We start from the raw sequence: 23458 nt of genomic DNA, 5'->3' as shown, positions 1-23458 counted from the left end.
AATGCCCTCCCCATCAACGGTCAAGGATGTACAGAGACTGAATGGTCGGATGGCGTCCTTGGGTAGATTCATCGCCCGATCCTCTGACAAATGCAGAGACTTCTTCAACACCTTAAAGAAGGGTGAAAAGTTTTCTTGGACTAGTGCTTGTGAGGAAGCCTTTCAAAAAATCAAGGAACATCTGGCAACCTTGCCAATTCTCCAAAAGCCAAACCCAGGTGAAAACCTCTACATCTACCTATCGACAACTAATACTTCGATTAGTTCAGTACTAACTCGCATAGACGCAGATGCGGAGCAACTAATTTATTTCATCAGCAAAACTCTGACGTCGGCTGAGAAAAACTATTCAAAGATCGAGAAGATAGTGTTATCTCTGGTCTACGCAACACATAAGCTGCGTACTTATTTTCATGCGTACATTGTAACAGTCATCACTAAATCCCCCATAGAGTCCGTGCTAGACCAAGCTGACAGAGAAAGTAGAATATCCAAGTGGGGGGCCCAAATCAAACAATTCGGTGTCAAATACTAAGCCAGACCGCAATTAAGACCCAGGTGGTCGCAGATTTCTTAGCGGATTTCCCGATGGACGATACTGATGAGATTGAGGAAATCCAGGTATGGAAGACGAGTTAGAGGATCCTTCCGAACTACTTTGCTCCGAGAACCCTAACCGATGGGAAGTCTTCGTCCATGGGTCGTGTAACTCGGAAGGATCAGGAATCGGAATGGTTTTCACAACCCTAACCGGCCGAAGGACCGTCTATAGCTTAAGGCTCGAATTCCCTTCCACTAACAATATAATTGAATACGAGGCAGTAATACATGCCCTCCGAGTAATCATCGCGCTGGGAAATCATAATGTGCGTCTCACAACTGATTCACAACTCATTATCCGGCAAATAGACGGAACTTACCAAGCCTCGGATCCATGTTTGCACCGATACCTTCAACTCGCCAAGCCCTACATCGAGCAAATACCAAACATCACGTTCCGCCACTTAAATCGAATCAACAACAGATATGATGATGCCTTAGCATTCATAGATTCTATGACAGTTAACCCTGAAAATACCAATGTCATAATTGGAAGGGTCCTACTCCCCTCCATACCCTTGGAAGTAAACATGGACATCCTCGCTGTCGATTCAGTAGACCAGGAGGAAAGTCTGCCAGAGGATGATTGGAGGACACCAATCATCAAGTATCTTGCTAATGGATACCTCCCCAGCGATCAACTAATCTCACACAAGATAATATCAAGGTCTGGGAACTACCAACTCCGGGATGGCGTGTGATACAAACAATCCTACCTTGGGCCTCTCCTCAGATGTCTCTCATTTGCGGAAGGACATACCATATTAAAATAAATACAATATGGTTACGCAGGAAACCATAGTGAAGGTCGATCCCTCGCTCACAAAGCGAGACTACAGGGGTATTTCTGTCATCGCATGAACGAGGACTCAAAGAAAATGGCAAAAACTTGCATAGAGTGCCAAAAATTTGGCAAAAGAAGACATGCACCTTCAATGGACTTAAAGTCCGTTCTAAGTCCTTGGCCATTCGCCAAATGGGGGTTGATATTGTCGGACCCCTAAGAGCCGGTACTGGACAAAGGAAGTATTTAATCGTGGCCACAGACTATTTCACTAAATGGGTGGAGGCCTCGGCCTTAAGACACATAAGAGACCATGATGTCTTTAAATTTCTCTTTGAGCATATTATATTCCGCTTCGGTATCCCAGCCGCCATTGTATCTGATAATGGGGCGCAACTCCGAGGAAAAAACATCGACATTCTCTTTAATTATTACAAGATCATAAAAACAAGTCTACGCCAATCTATCCTGAGAGCAATGGCCAGGCAGAGGCCACAAACAAAACCATCGCCGACATCCTCAAGAAGAAACTTGACGGATATGAGCCAGTTGGTGTGAATAACTACACAACGTCCTATGGGCCTATCGAACCACTAAAAGGGAAGCCACAAGAATGTCTCCCTTCGCCCTCACATATAGCACAGAGGCAATCATACCAGCAGAAGCCATCATCCCCACAACTAAGACCGAGGCATGAGAGAAAAACCTGACCTCGGACATGATACTCTCCAAACTGGACGATTTGGAAGAAAACAGACAAATTTCTCTCCAAATAATAGAAAACTATCACAGAAAATTGGCTCGGGAATACAACAAACGTGTTCACCATAGACACTTCAACCAAGACGATAAAGTATGGCGCGAGATTCCACCCTACCAACGCGAGTCATGCAAATTTGCACCCGTATGGGAAAGCCCACCAACAGTCCTAGCTAAGGCAGGGGATGGAGCATACAGATTGCTCAAATCTAATGGCGAAGAACTTGAACGCCCATGGAACATCAAATACCTAAAAGCTTACAATGCTTAGGAAGACCGTCCAATGGTCCTAGAATGGGGCACGATCCCTACTTGTACACAGGTCATAGAACCTTCCTAGAATGTACTCAGAGCTTACCAAGATCTCTTTTGACAAATAATGAAACTGCTTCTTTTGTGCTAATTTTGTTTTTTGCTTTGTTTATTTTATTTATTTCTGTTCTTTTTTGTTTTGTTTTCCCTTTTTGTTTTTTGTTGCTAAGCCACTATGGCACGGTGCTAGCCACACCTTCCATTCTGCACAGAATGATGCAGGTACTTTACTTAAGCTACCCGACACGGATACATACCTAAGGTAATTCCATCACGATAACGGAATCGGATGATGTCCTCCACATTAGGAGATATCCAGAATCGAGATACCTTCCCTTGGCCGGGGCAAGTATCACTCGACCGAGGTATCACCCTCCAAGCCATATGGTGGAAATCTGGTCCCAAACAAGGAACCAAAAAAAAAAAGAAGAGAGCGCGAAGGAAAAGATCCTATGTGTAAAATTCCAATACGATAAGTGATTCCTTATCCAAATACAGAGCTTCAAATTACACGATGCCTTCGGAAAAGAGCATCGCGCTCACGCCTCGCTTGGAGCAACGGGTTCCTCACTTACTAGTTCCTCGTCCGAAGCGACATCCACGAGCAGGAGCATAACCAACCATTCTCTTCACACATACCTTGGACTGGGGAACGCCACCAATCGATTTCCCACCGCTTTAAACATATGACAAGCCTCTGGTGCTACGACATAAAACATGGGGCAAGGTATATATATATAGGTTTGAAAACAGAAATAGTATTTTATACCCTAGCACCTCCAGTAGAAAATGTTTCTAAAACTAAAACGCGCAATCACCCACACAGCATGCAGTGTTCCCAAGGCCAATCGTAAGAAGAAACACAACATACGAAGTGTTTCGAAGCTTGTCCGTAAAAGGAAAATCAGTGATAAATACGAGATTCCATAACAGGAGGTGCAGACACTTGATGAACAGACGAGACTAAAGATGTCATGCGAAAAGATAGGTCTCTCCGAGAAGACATTGGTGATGATCTAGAACAGGATCAAGAAAAAACGAAGCAATACATGAATGAGAGGACATACCATCATGGTAAAAAATACATGAATAACTACCTTGTTCCCATGGAGGACGAGGAGGAAAAAATTTAGCATACATCGTAGAAAAGAACGAAGAAAAAAGGAGACCACACCCTCATCACAAAAGAACTCTACTTAAATAGAAGAGAAAATCTTTGGAAAACTAACTAGATCTCCCGAACCCAAGAAGCTCAAAGGTGCGGCAAGCTAGACGATAAGAATTCCGGAAGAAAAGTACATAAGAAAAGGCATCTTGTTCCCAGAAAATCTAAGAGAACCAATAGATATCTTAAAACGAGCCGACATGTACACACGTGTCGAAAAAGATGGGACGGTTACACAGTTTTCTTCCCATCATTCCTTCGGCAAGTTGCAAAGAAAAGGAGCAAAATGTGTGGGTAAAATACCCGACGGACACGTGTCCACATCCTAAGGGATGAATATATGATAAGATGATGAGGTTATAGCACCGAATCATTCGTTGAGAGAAGGATTTGTCTCAGTCGAGGCAACTGCACAAGCGCCACATGAATGGCGCGTGTGTATAAAGGTCTAATCTGCTCAGATGGACAAGTCTAAAAAGCAAGAACGCATTTAATGAAGGATAAGAACAAGACTTGGGTAGTTGGCATCGTGACGGAAGACTCGGACGATCTATACTACGACTCAGAGGCGATGGAGCACGAGGTTCTCCACAGAAGGGAAGCACAATTCAAGGGAGAGCGATACAACTCGGAGGGAGGACCAAGTATGCCATCGCAAGGGAAGGTATAGATAGAGTCCGAGGGATCCAGGACGATGGAAGACAGCTCACCCAACTCGGACGATCCAGCGACCACGAGTTTATTCTGTCTATAAATACCAGTCCATGTACCAAGAGATGGACAACTTATGTACTCTTAGATGGTCTTTCTACAGAGAATTCCTGAGAGATACTTAGATAGAGAGAAAGTGAGAAATCTAGAAGAGATCTATAACACTTTCAAGGGTAAGACCTTATAATCAATAAGAAAACATCTTCTTCTTCGTGGATGTAGGTCTTCATGCCTGAACCAAGTTATATGCTTGTGTTAATCTTTACATTCCATGTTATTTACATCTTGTTCATGTTGAATCTTGTATGTTTAAGTAGTTTTTAGTCATTAATCTTACTTGGGTGTAGTAGTCAGAAAATATGCAGCTACATTTTGGCGCTCGAAACAGAGAGATATGAAGATCTAATCTACCTCCCTAACAACAGCTCTATATTGTTTTCATAATCTCTGTAAGAGAAGTGTTTTCACACTACAAATTAGATTTATTTTGAGATGAATGAGTAGAGCTCGGACTCAAAAATGATCTTCACGATCTGAGAAGTCTAGAAGAACCTCAAGATCAACAGATCTACGTTTTTTCACTAATTTTCTTTAAGATTTCTTGTTATTTTCAAGATTTTTAAAGTCTTCCTCAAGTAGCTCAGGAGAGTTGTAGATCGAAGTAAATATGAAGTTTTAAACGCTTCGGTGCTCAAATGATCTCCTCCATGAAAGAGCTGGGAAGAGATGCTAGTCAGTAGGCTACATAAGGAAGCAATCACCTTATGATAGTCGAAAAAAACGAACTTTTCATGATGTTCATCATCAAACTCACCATAATCTTGGAATCTCCTTCTTAAAAATTTAAATTTAAGTCAAGGGGAGGAATTAATGAGTATATAATCAGTCATCAAACTCAAAGTTTGTTTGAAATCATAAGTTAAAAGATGATGAGATATATTTGCTAGAATGGGAAAACGTACTCAATCGTCATAATTAGATTCTTTCCCTATAGGGGTATGGCGTGTTGAAGGAGATATTTCCTCGAAAAAAGGGGACTAGAAAAAACACCTTTTCTCCATCATCAACACATCATGCAAAGAGGGATGTTTTGACATTTTCACATGTCTCCAAAATCTACTGCAAAGTCTTCCTGTACTAAACTGTCCAGTCTGAACTATGACTTAGTAATTGCATGTGACCTGCAAATTTAGGGTCCCACTTTTCTAAAAGAAAAGACAAATTAAGTATTATTACATATGTTGCAGGGAAGGTAATGGTGACGCGACGATCTACTCATGCGAGCCAAGAAGAAAATGGTGGAGCCCAAACAAAAGGACTCGACGATATGGATCCAGGCGAGGCTCTGATCCCGGGCGAGGGACAACCCGATGACGAATATCGGGAAGGACTAACTGATATTTATAGCTCTGAAAGCGAGGGAAACCCCTTCGAGAAGCGTGATGATATTCATCTTACTCATCCAGGAGGATTGAGCCGCTTGCCAAGACAAGCAGCAAACAGTGAGGCCAAGAAGGACAACCCTTCAGCCCTCGCCGATGCTAATGCTGCTATCATAGCCATCCTGAAAACCCAAGAGGCACAGGATAAGTGATTGATGAAATTAGAAAGGCGTAATAGAAAGCTGGAACGGAGAAACAGCAGGCTAAAACGCAAAGTAACAAAGAAGGTACCACTCACCACCATTGAAGAAATCCCAGAGGAGGAAAACCCTTTCGAGCATCTGCAAGATGACGAACGAATTAACATCCCTAACACCTCGAACGAGGAAACAACGGATCGATTTCCTAAGGGAAGCAGAGGTGTGCCCGACCACGAGGATAGCCTATCCGAGGAGTCATCAGATGTTGATCCCAAACATAGACGAAACAAGAACCAAATCGACGAAATAAATATTGACTATGAAACCGAGAATCTCGAAGACACAAACCCAAAACTAGGGGAGAACTCGAGGTCAACTCGCTCTAAGATTGTGTCATACGTTGAACAATCGGACGATGACTCTGGGCGATCAAGGCATCACCACCATGAATCATCTTTGTCGCCCGAGAGAGCTCTGGGAAGAAGAAAGAAGGCTGAAACCAGGCGAAATGAGGATGAAATCCAAGCCCGAGTCAACTGACTCGAACCAATGTGTAAAGAGGCTACAGGGAAGAAGGAGAATAAGAAGTTGGCAGCAGTAATGCAAGAAGCAGGACAATCTCCCTTATCCGGAAATCTATTAAGATTACCATTCCCCAGGAAATGCTCCCTACCGGTGTTCACACCCCCGTTCACAGGAACAGGAGATGCAATTGAGCACCTTAGGACTTATCTTATGACATTGACCCAATGGGACCACTACGATGTAGTGTTGTGTAAATTTTTCCCGGCTAGCCTAAGAGATGAAGCTCTATTATGGTATAACAATCAGTCAAATCATTTACTCACCTATCTGAGCTGTTTTTAGAAACATATATTTATAATAGTCGAATCCGACCAGAAGTTAATACGAAGTTTCAAATATCTAGAGGACCAAACGAATCGCTTCGTTCCCTGGTGACACGATGGAAAAAACTATGTGCATGCTGAGATCGGAAAGGTCCCTGAAGACTATGCGATCTTAGGTTTTAAGAATAGTCTTAGAAAGACATACCCTCTTTTTGTCCGCATGTATGAGGCCATACCAAAAATATTGGGCAAATTAAGAGAAATCCAAGAGGACTACATAGCCTTGGAGGAACTCCACGATGGAACTTATGACAAGATGGCAAAAGGAACTAGTAGATGAGCAAATGTGGTAGAACCACATAACCCTCCAGTGCCATCCCAAGGAGCAGGGCGATCCAACAATGGGTCAACCCAGTTCGACAAACATTGGACTAGAGGATGGAAAGGAAGAGACCAGGCCCAACAGAAGAAGGGCAAGTTCATTGATCCAGTCTATACAAAATTGAATACCCCCATATCCAAGATCCTCAAGAAGATCGACGGACAGCATAAAATCACTTATCCATGGAATAGAGGTCAGCAACCTGAACGAACTAAAAATAGGACTGACTTCTGTGAATTCCACCAATTTCACAACCACACGACAGACTCGTGTATGGACTTAAAGAAGGTTCTAAAAGACATGATTAACGAGGGAAAGATCCAAGAATACATTGCACAACCGACAGCCCCACCCACCACTGGGGCACCCATACATTGTGCGAAGATCCCAGGCAAGGCATAATACTTAGGTTGTAATACCATATCACAATCGGCGATAGCCACCCCCTTACGAGAAGGAAATATTACTGGACGACTTCATAAACGAAACTTCAACGACGATGAAGTTTTCAGTGCAACCAGAGAATCCCAATCATAGGAATGGATGAAACTTCCCATTACCTTTTCAGCCTCAGAGGCACCAGAAGGAGGACAAAACCACAATGACCCAAAGGCACTTCCATGGGTGATGCCCATAATCTTGATCGATGGCGGCAGTTCTGTGGAGATCTTATTCTATGAAACATTTAAACAAATGAGTCTCAAAGACGAATGTCTCGTACCCTCCACTTACAACATATTTGGCTTCAACGGGTCATCAACCCACCCAAAGGGTGAGGTAACGTTAGAAATTCGGGTGGAAAGATCCTCACCCTAACCACCTTCTGCGTGGTAGATGTACTATCACCTTACACAGCCATTGTGGGCCGAACCTGGGTCCATGGAATTAAAGGAGTGGCTTCGACCTATCACCAAAGGCTAAGATTCCCCACACCCGAGGGAGTGGCAGAAATCATTGGAGATCTTGGCGAAGCAAAATACTTCTATAAGACATAAGTTCAATACGGAGAGAACAAAATAAACTCTGCCAGAGCAAAAAAGAAACGAGCTAAGAACGCCAAAAATCAATTCGAAATCGATGCTTACATGGCTAGAACGAATGAGGCAATACGATCAGGCAACGAACTCTCAATGGACAATAACCTCCCGTCGGACTCACCCATGGGACTAGTACAAAACCTCTCTGATATGGGGGACTTAAAATCAAATTTCTCGTCATCGGAGCCAACCAAGGAGGTCAACATCAGAACACCCGAAAACCCGGTATGGTGAAAATGGGACACTCCTCAGCAAGGAAGAAGAATAGAAGCTACAAGTCCTAAGGGAGTATTCTGATGTCTTCGCGTGGCGTATGGAAGATATGCCAGGAATAGAACCCGAAGTGTGCTGTCATCACCTAAAAATTGACCCAAAGCACAAGCCCATGCGGCAAAAAATGAGAAAAGTGGCACCAAAATACCATGAATCCATCCAGAAAGAGCTAAGAAAATGGAAGCTTCGGGGGTGATACGAGAAGTACAATATCCAACATGGATATCTAACATGGTGATCATACCAAAGAAACATGGGGGAGTAAGGATCTGTATCGACTTTAGCGACCTTAACAAAGCTTGTCATAAGGACAGCTTCCCACTCCTTAACATATACCAACTTGTAGAAGCAACCTCAGGATACGGATTGCTATCTCTTATGGACGGATACTCTGGTTATAACCAGATCCCCCTGGCCGAGGAAGATCAAGAACATACTGCTTTCTTCACCCCTCGTGGCCTATACTGCTATATAAAAATGCCATGTGGGTTAAAAAATGCAGGGGCCACCTACCAAAGAATGGTGGAAAAGATTTTTGACGGTTGGATACACAAAACCCTAAAGGTATACGTAGACGATATGCTTATTAAGAGCAAACTCCCACAAGATCATGCACGTGATCTTAGGGAAATCTTCGCACAAATGAGAAAATTTAACATGAAGGTCCATCCCGCAAAATGAGCCTTCGGAGTAACCTCAGGCAATTTCTTAGGCTACTTGGTCACCAAATGAGGAATTGAGGTTGATCCAGAGAAGGTATGGGCCATATTGGAAATGCCCTCCCCAGCAACGGTCAAGGATGTACAGAGACTGAATGGCCGGATGGCGTCCTTGGGTAGATTCATCGCCCGATCCTCTGACAAATGCAGAGACTTCTTCAACACCTTAAAGAAGGGTGGAAATTTTTCTTGGAGTAGTGCTTGTGAGGAAGCCTTTCAAAAAAATCAAGGAACATCTGGCAACCTTGCCAATTCTCCAAAATCCCAACCAAGGTGAAAACCTCTACATCTACCTATCGGCAACTAATACTTCGATTAGTGTAGTACTCACTCGCATAGACGCAGATGTGGAGCAACCAATTTATTTTATCAGCAAAACTCTGACGTCGGCTGAGAAAAAATATTCAAAAATCAAGAAGATAGTGTTATCTCTGGTCTACGCAACACAGAAGCTGCGTACTTATTTTCATGTGCACACTATAACAGTCATCACCAAAACCCCCATAGAGTCTGTGCTACACCATGCTGACAGAGCAGGTAGAATCTCTAAGTGGGGGCCCAAATCAAACAATTCGGTGTCAAATACGAAGCCCATACGGAAATTAAGACCTAGGTGGTCACAGATTTCTCACCGGATTTCCTAATGGACGATACTGATGAGATTGAGGAAATCCCAGGGATGAAAGACGAGTTAGAGGATCCTGCCGAACTACTTTGCTCCGAGGACCCTAACCGATGGGAATTCTTTGTCGATGGGTCGTGTAATTCGGAAGGATCGGGCATCGAAATGGTTTTCACAACCCCAACCGTCCGAAGGATCGTCTATAGCTTAAGGCTCGAATTCCCTTCCACTAACAATATAATTGAATAGAGGCAGTAATACATGCCCTCCGAGTAATCATCGCGCTGGGCATCCATAATGTGCGTCTCACAAGTGATTCACAACTCATTATCCGGCAGATAGACGGAACGTACCAAGCCTCGGATCCATGTTTGCAGCGATACCTCCAACTCGCCAAGCACTACATCGAGCAGATACCAAACATCACGTTCCGCCACTTAAATCCAATCAACAACAGATATGATGATACCTTAGCATTCATAGCTTCTATGACAGTTAACCCTGAAGATACCAATGTCAGAATTGGAAGGGTCCTACTCCCCTCCATCTCCTTGGAAGGAAACATGGACATCCTCGTTGTCGATTCAGTGGACCAGGAGGAAAGTCTTCCAGAGGATGACTGGAGGACACCAATCATCAAGTATCTAGCTAACAGATACCTCCCCAGCGATCAACTAATCACACACAAGATAATATCAAGGTCTGGGACCTACCAACTCAGGGATGGCGTGTTATACAAATAATCCTACCTTGGGCCTCTCCTCAGATGTGTCTCATTTGTGGAAGGACAGACCATACTAAAAGAAATAAACTATGGTTACGCAGGAAACCATAATGGAGGACAATACCTCACTCACAAAGGGAGACTACAGGGGTATTTCTGGCCTCGCATGAACGAGGACTCAAAGCAAATGGAAAAAACTTGCATTGAGTGCCAAAAATTTGGCAAAAAAAGACATGCACCTTCAATGGACTAAAAGTGCGTTCTAAGTCCTTGGCCATTCTCCAAATGGGGGGTTGATATTGTCGGACCCCTAAGAGCCGGTACTGGACAAAGGAAGTATTTAATCGTGGCCACAGACTACTTCACTAACTGGGTGGAGGCCTCGGCATTAAGACACATAAGAGACCATGATGTCTTTAAATTTCTCTTCGAGCATATTATATGCCGCTTCGGTATCCCAGCCTCCATTATATCTGATAATGGGGCGCAACTCCGAGGAAAAAACATCGACATTCTCTTTAATTATTTCAAGATCAGAAAAAACAAGTCTACGCCAATCTATCCTGAGAGCAATGGCCAGGCAGAGGCCACAAACAAAACCATCGCCGACATCCTCAAGAAGAAACTTGACGGATATGGAGCCAGTTGGTGTGAACAACTAAATGCCCAAATAAAACTATTAATCCCAAAGGTGTCTAGTTTTCTTTAGTTATTTCCAAAAATGTTTGAGTATGTACCCAATGCTTGATATTGTGTACACATTATACCTTTTTCGGAATTTTTAAAAAACTAGACATTTTTAGTAAATAACTTTTTGTAGAAAAAACTTTTGGGCATAACCCCCTTTCAAATTCCCCCTGCTATTTACTATAATCACCATAGCAAGCTCAAAACCAAAATTAAACACAACATCCACTCAACCAAGCATAATACAATAACCCAGAACCACATATACATTCAATTGAACATCATTGTCTTTAAAACCAACACTATCAAATCCAAAATCAGCACCACTAGCATTAACTGTTTATCCATGAGAAACATATGCAATATTCACCAAAAAAACATTTACAGGAATACTTACTTTACCATCTGGAAGGGGATGGTTGAATACTGGTCAAGCTCCTGGTGCAACTCCAAAGGTCCCCACACCACTTCCAACAACCTTCTTGTTAGCTCCACTTCTTTCTGGTGCAGCCCTCCTCCTTGGCACATAATAGTTTCCCCTAGGAGGAGGCATAGGCACTACTACATCCTCATGAATCTCATTAGAATCAGTTATCTCCCCTGGTCCGAAGATTGCAATATTATAAGCATCCTCTGCCAACTATCGCATCACTGGTGCCAGCATGAAGATATTGGGGAAGACTACCACATCATTGGGGAGACCATGAGTGTCATTCTCCCGAATCTTAGCTTTGCATGCAACTGGAACTGGTGAAGAATAGAACCCCTGTCTAGCACCACCACAAACCACCTGCTGCTCCCCTACAAGCACCACACCTTCATTAATCACAAACTGGCCTTTGTCAGGATGAACGGCATACACCACCCACCCTTTATCAGCCACTTGGAGTTGAGGAAGTTGAGGATCCAACGCATAAGCACTGGAACTATCATGCATAACAACCCTATCCTCTTTGACTTCTCCAACACCTCCAGTACCAACTTGCATGTTTGGCTTTGGTTCCTCACTGCTACTACTGCTTATCTCTACTACCTGTCAAATTGGAGAAATGGGGGAATCCCAATCAATAACACCATCACAGCTATTAATAAAGCCAATTACAACTATGAAATTCACTTTCAACACCTTGAACCCAACAATTCTTCCATGATTATCAAAAATCAATACCTGGTTTTCTTGCATATTCATCTTAGCCTTCTTTTCCTCTGGTCTACCCATGGATTCCTGATTTGTAGACATGGCTGGGCGATCATTCAGATTTAGATATGCATTATAACCTCACTTAGACATAGCTTCAACAATTGGAACACTGAAGGGATTTTGCGGAGATGGAATGTGGAAGTTACAGAGTTACAAAATTGGAAATTAAAACTGATTTCTTTGAAACATGCCTTATGGACGATAAGACCAACAGTTAACACATCTCACCCATCCTTTTTCAATCCTCGAGATCAATTAGTTGAGATACCGTGGAGGCACATGCCTACTAAGTGCATGCAAAGACCTATTGAACGTCACCCCAACTTATTGGCCGTTAAGAGGCGGCAAAAAACACTTGGAAGCTATTTGGCAAGCGGACTCTCTGACCGGGCTACCCGTGACCCGAAGTCGAAACCCAGTACCGAACCACAGCTGCCCTCCACTATTTTCGTCAGAGATGGGCTTGAAGTGGCAAGTGTAAGCCCAATTACCTTAAAACTTCTAGAAGAAGACGCTGTCATCCTTCTGAACAAGCCCATCCTTCTGAAAAAATTAATAAAAAGCTTTTGAATGCAATATTCGAACGCATGACCTGAAAGAGGTTAGGTAACGTATCAATCAACCAAGCTTCCCATCTTTAGACGTGTCCATAAGGTGTTTTGGAAAAACTAAACTGGTTCAGCTACTCAACATTTTAATAAACACGTCAAATCAAAGTGTGGCATGTTATAATATGCATGGGATATGGTGGCTATCCACTTAGCACCATTAGTTACACCAAGCACCTTGCATAAGCACCTTGTTATACCAAGCACCTTGTATAAGCAACTTGTATAAGCTACTTAAGCAATAGTAAGCTACTTTGTTGGATGATATTAACACCTAAAGCTACTAGGTGTTGAATTGCATGGTTTGCAAGCTAGAGGTGTTATTGCTACATAACATCCTACATGTAGTGTGACATGTAATACTAGGTGGTGTATACAAGCTAACACCTTAAGACTTGTATAAATAGCTCCCTTAGGCTATTGTATTTTGTATTCCAATTTCTTAAGTGAACAAGAAATTCTCCCTTCTCCCTTATTACTTCTCTTAATATCCATTTTCAGTTTAGCGGTTAATTAGTATTTGCTTTAATTATTGTTAATATTACTTTGGAAACGTAATATGGCCAAAATTTTCCTTTTTTGGACACGCTATTATATGAAGGACTGTTCTAGCAGGAAGAGCATTTTTAGCAGGTTGCAATGAAGCCTCCCAACTGGTGATGCTATCTCCTAGTATGCATAAAACATAAAGAGTTAATTAGACCCCAAAGATAAACATCAATGTTTCGTGATTCACCAGATACTCCCTTAATGGCAGTTCCGAAGAGGGTAAAAGTCTTAATGGGAATTACGTGTTGAAAATAGGTCTTGATAGGGTAATGATGGTTATTAGAGTGAAGGGGACACGGATGGATTTGAATGGGCGTAGTTAACAAAGTGACATGACGGCTAACTAAGCGCCATAAATGGAATTCAATTGGCACAATGGGGTATTTGAGGGGTTAATTAGCAGAGAGATTACCATTTTCAGAGATGGCAAGTTTCTTTGTATTTTGAAAGTTGATGCGGACGGTTTTGGATTTCCTTTTATTTTGATTTTGTGGGCAAGTAGTAAGATACAAGGAATTTTCTTGTGTTTGGATTGTAAAGTTGAAAGGCGTAGTCGTTGTTTCAAGTTTGTAGTAATGGTTTGTAATGAAAGGGGTTTGGGTTATGGCCTTTTGGTGAAGGTATTTTGAGAATGTGTAATGGTAGTTTAAAGCCTTGATCTTTTGAGGGTTTGGTAGTTGTGTGAACTTGTGGTGCTGATGCGGAAATTGAAAAAACTTGATATAATGCTCAATGAGCTGATAAATGTTAAAGGAATGTTTGTAGTATTGGACTTGTTTTTGTTATTGTCTTCTTGTTTTTGTAAATGTACAAACAAGCAATGTTCTTGGTGAATGATTCTAAAAATTCCAATGATTGTTAAGTAGAGATGGGTAGGAATGACTGAATTAATGAATCAATAGGGTATATAAAATGTTGGAGTAAGATTAATTCAAAGACTATTTTAGGCCCAATTCCAAAAAAAAAACTATGTGCAAGCCTAGTACTATTACTACTAATCATAGCATGACAGAAAATTAATTCAATAGTCAGTATAGCCAAATCCAAACTCATCCAACAAAGCTAAAACCCATCTGCATACAAAAAAAAGAATAAATTTTTTTTCAACAATCCATACATTCATTCTCTAGTTAACAGAAAAATCCAAACAACTACATTCTATCACCTGGCTTGTCGCTTAGTCCTTGGAAATGGTTGCTCAGATGCAGTCGTTTGAGAAGTAGGAATTGTTGTTGGTTGGTGATGGTGGTTTCCTTGCAGTTCTACCCTTAATGTCGTCCCGATAGTAATCATCCCTGGATGTCCTTTGCAGGTCAAGTTTATCTACCTTTGGCAATTTATACTCATTCCAACAAATAACTGCCATACTGAATTCCTCATCGACTTCATCACCAGCATATTTCCAGATTTTGGTAGGTGCACCTAACACAATAGACTTTCTTTTATTTTCCTGGTCTGGCACATAAAATACCTGCTTAGCTTGGGAGGCTACAACGAAAGGATCATCCTGGAGTCCCAACTTATCAAGCTCAACCAAAATGTAGCCAAGTTTGTATTTTGAGACCCCTGCCTTGGTAACCCATATACACCTGAAAAGTGGCACTTTCAGCGAATGATATGTCAGCACCCATATCTCTTGTAAAACACCATAATAATCCGCCAGATTAAGGGTAATCCCCGCTTGTCTAATGTGCGTGTCATTTGCCTCTACGTAAACCCCGCTATTTTGGTTAACGGAACTATCATGAGATTTTGTGCGAAACAGGTATCCATTGATGTGATATGCTTCGTATGTCTCTACTTGTGCATTCAGTGGGATTGATAGCCACCTTAAGTCCTGATTGAAGTTTTCCCTAGAGTCGCCCACTCACTGTCAACCTGAAATACATTATAAGGATTAGCCTCTATCTCAACGCAAAAGTTACATAGCAAGAGTGACATTTTCTGCAAACTCTTACCACTTTTTGTAACCATTTGGCAAACTCTTCACGATGTTTGTGATCTAGCTGTCTATCACTCATACCAAGATATTTATCCTTCAAAACATTCTGGTGTCGGCTGGACAGTGCAATGATTACTGTTAGTATCTTTACAGAAATTCGGACACAAAATCAAAAACTAAATAAAAAATGAGGTTATCTGGTTAGATCTAGTTATACTTACTCAATGTAAGGAGCAACTTCAGGCGAATTCCGCAATACATAGAAATGCGCTTTATCAAACAGATCCATATCAACACGAAGAAACTTAGGATTTGACATTGGTTTTCCCCTGAAAGAATAAGAATCTTCGCCAGTGTCATATGTGTTGAGTTTGTCTGGTGGAATTCTGATTGTATCATTCATGCTTTGTTGGTGCTCACTGATAACCTCAATTGTCTCTTCCGCAAGGTTCCCTTCAGCAATGCTTCCTCCAGGTTTGTTTCTGTTTCGCACATTCCCTTTTGTGACTTTCATGCACCTTTCAAACGGATACATCGATCGAAAGAATACAGGACCACAAATTTGCACTTCCCTGGTAAGATGCACAGTTAAATGAACCATGATGTCGAAAAAGGATGGAGGAAAGTATTTATCGAGCAAGCACAACGTCACAACGAAATCCGACTGCAATTTTTCTAGCTCTGCGACCTTGATTTCTTTGATATATATTGCCCTGAAAAGGAAACAAAACCTGATAATAGCATATCTTGTTGGCTGCGGCATAATTGATTTAATCGCAGTGGGCAAAAAATGTTGCATTAGTATGTGATAATCATGCAATTTTAGTCCGATAAGCGTTCGATCTTTTCGATTCACCAATGCTGAAAAGTTTGAACAATACCCTTGTGGAACCTTAATCTCGGATAATGTTGCACAAAACTTGTACTTTTCTTCCGGGCTTAATGAGTGACATGCTTCCTTTGGTATATATCCCCCTTTGCCATTTTCCCTAGGTTGCAACTCGTCTCTAAAACCCATCTCTTTCAGGTCCATTCGAGCAGCAAGGTGGTTTTTCGACTTAAATTCATTGTTCAACAATGTTCCAACGATACTCTCGCATACATTCTTTTCGACGTGCATGAAATCTATGCAATGGTGGACAACATGATACCGCCAGTAGGGGAGGATACGGAACCATATATTGAACTATTTCCAGTAGCGCCTTTCGGTCTCCTTCTCCTTCCCCTTCCCCTTTTTTGGGTCGATGGTATTTTTGATTCTCTTCATCTTTCCACCTCTTCCAGGGTTATCCTGCACGAATTCCACCACAATGTTCTTCCGTCCCTTTCCTCATTTATTCTTTATAATATTTACCTCATTGTATATTTGTGACGGGTACATAAGTTCCGGAGCCTTTTCAGTTTCTTCTTTTCCGTTGAACCCCTTCTGACGTCTGAATGGATGATCGTATGGTAGGTATCTTCTATGCCCGGTATAAACCTCTTTTCTAAAATGTTTTATCCTGACATAGTAAGTATTTCTCCCACACACCTTACAGGCGTCTCTTCGTTGGTAGGGGCAACCATACAGTGTACCGAGAGCAGGGTAATCATTTATTGTCCATAAAACAACCGCACGTAGAGTAAACATCTCATGTTTCAGCGCATCAAAACATTGGACTCCCTCAAAAAATTCCTTGAAATCCTCGACAAACGGTTGTAACATAACATCAATGTCCTTACAAGGCCCCCCGTCGATAATTAATGACAGCATGGTGAACTTTCTCTTCATACACAACTCTGGCGGAAGGTTGTAAATCACTGTCAGAATTGGCCACACACTGTGCTGTTTATGCATGCCTTTGTTTACGTCAACCCCGTCAGCCGAAATGCCTAGTCGCAGATTTCGAGGATCATCACGAATTATGGGATATCTTTCATCTATATTTTTCCATGCTGGTAAGTCCGCCGGATGCCGTAAAACACCATTTTCTTTCTTTCTGGTGTCGTGCCACAATAAATATTCGACAATTCTCTTTGATTGAAACAGCCGTTTCAGTCTTGGGATAATTGGGAAATGCCGCAAGACTTTTTCCGGAATTGTTTCATGCACCTCTTTGGTGGTGTCGTCAAATTTCCATCTTGATTCCCCACAGGTGGGACACTTGATGTCATCCTAGTATTTCTTCCTATAGAGAATGCAGTCATTGATGCATACATGTATCTTTTCGTAACCTGAACCCAAATATCTCATCACCTTCTTAGCTTCATATGTACTTTTCATCATCTCATTTCCTGGAGGGAGCATGGATTGTAACAGTGGTGGAAGTTCATTAAAGAACTCGTCGGAAGCTTCGTGCTTGCTCTTCAAGTTAAACAGTTCACACATTGCAGATATGTTTGTAAAATCCTTACATCCTTAGTATAGGGGTTTCCCAGGATCATTGAGTATCCGTTGCATCTTCTCAGATTACTTTGAAAAATTTTCTCCTAATAAAGCATTAAACATTTCTATAGTCCCTGCAGCATGTGCTGGTTCATCAGAGTGCGGACCATCGCTGCCATTACCATCCAGAAGTGTCCACCATGATGACTCATCTCCTTCTTCGTGCTTAGTCCATACGGCATAATTTTGAATGAATCAATATCCTATTGGTATGTATGCGTAGCAAACTTTATAAATGCATCGACTCCGTCTTGATAATGCGGTTTGGTTCTATCGGTATACATCCAATATTTATCCATTACTCTAGGATCCACTTTAGGATCCATTATGAATTCTCAGATACCTGGACGGAGAAAAAACTTGTCAACATCTTGTGAAAATGTTATTGTGGTCCGAATAAAACTACGAAATAATAAAACTTGTCACAAAGAGTAATCACAAATCACAATGTGAGTTCAGTTATCATATATGAATCATACAAATAATCAGAGGTTATCTACCTACATACAGTTGCATGTGAAGACGATATTTACCCTACTATGACCATTAGAGTTACAATCTCAGTTAACAAAGCAGTACTGAAAAGAATTACTTACGCGGTCGATCTGATTAATCCGCAAAGCAAAACTGACAGGGGAATATATGGTTTATCCAGGAGATGAATCAGATGATCAAAGTAAACAACTTGTTTTGTTTTCTAGGGGGAGGTTAGAAGATTTAAGAGCAGAAACATGAAATGATTTAAGATGAGAGAGATGAACACGTAGGGTAAATGGAGATTTGGCAATATCTTTACTAATAAATAATTTGGCAATATATTTAAGTGTATATCGTAAATAATTTGGTAAAATAGGTAGGTAAAGATCCTTCAATTTGCATGTTGCACGTTCTATGTTTAGAATTTTCTCAGTTAAATCTTGTTATCCTGCTGCATAATTTTCTGCTTTGACGGCTCTAAATTACCGGAGTTAGATGTGATGCAATTAATATTCATTCCGTACTAAAGATTTTTTTGTTCGTACACGAATTCAGAAAATAAATCAAAATGAATCAAACATATATAAATAAATCAAAATGATAGGTAAAAAGCGGAGTACCTGTTGCTGCAGTTGTTATAACGGTACTAAAGTAAAAAACTATCTTTGTATAAAGTGGAGTACGTGTTGGTGCAGTTGAAAATAAAAATCGTAAGAACTGCTATGTCCCCAATTAGAATTAAGTGGACTAAAATAGACTACTATATTTGTGTGTTCTGTCCAATTAGAATTAATATCTAAAACCAAAGCTTGATTCATCCAATTAACATAATAGGTTTGATCATTGATGGATTTTATTAAAGTTTGTCAATACGATTCAAAGATAACATGATTAAAGTTTGTGCCAGAGTAACAGTTGAAAGCATAGCCTTACATTCCAGCTCCTCAGCTACAACTCATATCTTCATTCCTCCATTGAAGCATTGTCCTTGCACCCGAATGCAGCTACCTGCATAATTCCTAACTATTAGCCCTATTTCACCTTGTAATGAATCTGACTTAAAAGAAGCATCAAAATTTGTAAACATTATTAGGAGGTTTCCATCTTAGCGGCCGCACAACCCCATTAGTAGAAGAAACAAGATTAGTTCCAAGAGGCACAAGTTTATTAATGACATCTATTGACATTGTCTTATTTGGAGTTATGTTCTGAAAAATCTTTGAACATCAAATTGTCCAAACTGATGCTTCAAATGTCCTGCACCAAAGGTAATATGATTTCCTGCAGAAAACCAAGAGAGAATCTAGCTCCTAAATGAACAATGTTGTACCATAATATTACTAACATTGATATTTAAAACCAAACAAATAATTTCCATGTCTAGTTAGTTTATCTCTTGTTGGGAATATATCTTTTAAGCACTTCCAAACAAATAATTTAACTTCCACAAAGCTTTCCATACCTGTGGAGAAACAGAATTAGTACCTGCAAAAGTATTAGATGCAATAGACAACACATTATAGACACTCTTAACAGAGAATTGGCCTTTTCTATCTGGAAGCCAAATAAGAGTATGGAGTCCAATTCACCCACCATTGAGTTTTGGTGGTACTCCGTAGCTGGTGGTACTCCGAAAATATGAATACTATGAAGTAAACGGTTTCATCAAATGTCACTACAAAAAACCTGAGCATTGGCAACGGTACTAATGTAGTTGCCTAAGATGAGATTTCAGTTGCTAAACAGAAAGGCAACTAATAGTAGCTGCCAAGCTTTGGTTGCCATATGGGTCGTTTCGAAATGCAAAGGCAACTACTACAACTGGCTAGTTGCCATACGTACTTTTGTAAACTTACATTATAGTAGCCAAATAAGTTATTTGTTAAGTGCGATAAATTATACCTACTACTTTTCGCAGTTTTTAGTTACTTGCCAAACGTTGACACAACTACATTTTTGTGGTTGTCAGGTACTTGCCAAACAATATGGCAACTAAATATACATCTTTTTGTGCATTAATATAGTAATTAATTGGGTACTAGCCAACGTCATAATTGCAATAGGTTAAAGCAATTAAGTTGTAATTGGCATATAGTTTCTGATTTGTTTAACAACTAATACTAGTAGTTGTCAAATGGTTTCCAAAAATTCGCAACTTGTAGTTGCCATGTGGATAGGTGGTGGATTAATCGCTTAGGACTTTGTAAAAGTTACCAATGAAATCAGTTGGTCAAAAGAATGCATGGTCGTAGATTGTCGTGCCAAAGAGGTTGGGACATGGGTCAAATGTTTAATAATAAATTAGTCAACGTTCAAATCAATGGACATTTCTGGGTTGGGGTGTTGGAAGTTGGGTTCGTCAGGCACCGAAATTAAAAATTAAAATAAAATAAATGCACGCCAGAAATAAAGCTGACCACAATTGATTCCAAAGTAATTTTTTATTTATAATATAATACATTTTTTGATTCGATTACAGTAAAAATATACATAAGAGACGCCATTATGCATAGAAAACACAAAAAGAAAAAGAAAAAGAAAACAAACATAGCCCTGATCACAATCTGATGGTATTAATGCTGCTTGCTCAGCACGAGATGGTCCTTCCCGACAATCTGATGGTACAATGCTGCTTGGTCAGCAGGAGCAGATGTCCTTCCCATGAGTGCACTGCAACACAAATGCCACACAAAAACAGGATCAGATGAAATGCCATTATCCGGTGAATATTTTACAAAGATCCAAGTTATTACTTGAGCCACTACTTTGAACAATAAGATTATCTTGGCAACCTACAAAGGATAACAGGCCAATTTCCAAATACATTGACAGACAACTATTTGTGACAAAAAAGCACCTTCAAATTTACATGACAACAGGTTCTCTGTAAAACACAGGAAAAGCAACAAGAAAAAAAATTGTGTAGATACCTTTTAGTCAAAAACCAGCAAGTTGAATTGAATGTCTTCCTCTTAACCTGGTTAGATTTGATAAAGACATAAAACCACAACTTAAGAACACAAGTTCATTCAAATTCATGAAGAATGCATTGAATTATTAAAATTGAACTTGTTCATTGCGTATTAACTTCCAGTCAACTCAAATTGGAAAACAACAATTAAGGTTAACAAAATCATGTGAGAACCATTTCAATAATTGCAAGGCTTAATATGACGGATAAGAGAGCAAATAAGTCTATATATATAAACTTATTAATAACCTAATAATAATAATTAAAAGAGATACTATAACCTAATGATCACCTAAATGATACACACACATAATAACAATCAAGAACAACATTAATCAGAACTAAGACACTACCAGAATAATGTGTTACAGCAACAGGGAGGGAGAGTACTGGCTTCTACATATGAATAGATAATCACCACTTAAATGATATGCCTAAGAAAATCAACATACACAAACTAAAGATTTAAATGTAAATTTAAGATTGAATACCCAATATCAGAGATAAATGAATAACTAGCCTTACATGTGAGTCAATAGACAAGATTAAATTTCATTTACAACAACACTATTGTAATTTTGAGCTAACGGCACCAATTGCCAGGCACTTACTCAACACGTTGAAAGCTGATTTTCTTTAATAAGATCCAAGAAACATTTATACCAGCTAGCCAACAATGACATAATAAACATGCCGATTTCGCCAAAACTAAATGGAGGAAATCTAGACGGAATAAATAGTCAAACAAAAGAAAATATACCAAACAAAATTTGAAACCTACAAACAATTTGCTAAAAGAAATCTAGTGGAAGAAAAAAAAAAAACTTACCAATGTTGAAAAACTAGGACAGAGATCAAGAAGTGAGAAAGAGAAACTCAAAATGCTAGGAAAGACTACATTGTTTCAAAGTTTTTCATTGTCATAAAGTCAAAAGCTGACCACCATTATATAGGTGAGATCTGAGTACACGACGTCTACCCACTAACTACATGCTGCAATCACAACTACATGTTTAAAACAATCTAAGATACTGGCCATTATCTAGCCCCACTAACAACCTTAATGGTCGGCTTTCCTAACAGAAACACAACTAACAACTTGTTAGTATTATGGAAATCAAGGGAATACGTCCAAGGAATTAAAACATGAATTCCTACCAAACAGGACTTCCTAGTTTTAGTTGAATTAAAACTCTAATAATCAGATAATACTTACAAAATTGTAAAATTCACATAATAAACATAGTAAGAGTAAATCTCCAAAACACTAACTCGTTGAGCAATAGAGATCTTAAACATACACAGAGAAGATATGTAAGATTTACAAGGAATCCCCCGCAAAATTCAGCAATCGATTCAGAAGGCTTTACCTTATTCTTCATTTTTTTATCTACAAAATCAAGAATTCCAATTGAAATAAGTTAGTAAAACTAATTAACCCATTAAAACCAATCAAATGATCAGCAGTAATGAGACTTAGCTTACCCAGAGGTGTTCTCTCTTGTACATCCTTAAACTCGTTCCTATTTTGGGAATCAATTCTTCAAACAGCCGCTGACGAATCGAGATGGAGACTTCATGGATCCGTAAAGACAAATGGAGTTGATGTTAATGGTAGTGATCATAATTGCGGGGTTCTTTGCAATAACAGTTGGGTTGTCTTGAATCTAGGGTAATTGGATTGAAGACTTCTTCCAACGCAGCAGCAACGAAAGATTTTGGGGGTTTTCAAGGTCGTATGAGATTGGGGTTGTTGAGCTTGGAAAGGGAAGAAGATGAGTATGAACTGGGGGTTCGAAATGGTGAAGATTTTAAGCAGAATTTTATGCCCACTGTGCACATATTGATGGATCGAGAGTTCAAAGATTTAGGGTTTTTTTAAACCAAAACGAAATGACTCCAACCATTTCAGTTCTTTAAAACAATCCCTACAAAAACAGAAACCTCTTTGGATTTCATCACTTCGTCCTCAGTGAATCCCTACTTGATTTCACTTGATGTGTCTCTGCAAAAGAAGAGATGAAGTCAAATCTTCTAATTCTCTCAATGGATTCATTTCAGATCCCATTTCTTTCAAAAA

Source organism: Papaver somniferum, chromosome 10, assembly GCF_003573695.1.
Source record: "Papaver somniferum cultivar HN1 chromosome 10, ASM357369v1, whole genome shotgun sequence".
NCBI classification, from domain to species: domain Eukaryota; kingdom Viridiplantae; phylum Streptophyta; class Magnoliopsida; order Ranunculales; family Papaveraceae; genus Papaver; species Papaver somniferum.
This window is presented reverse-complemented; position numbering follows the sequence as displayed.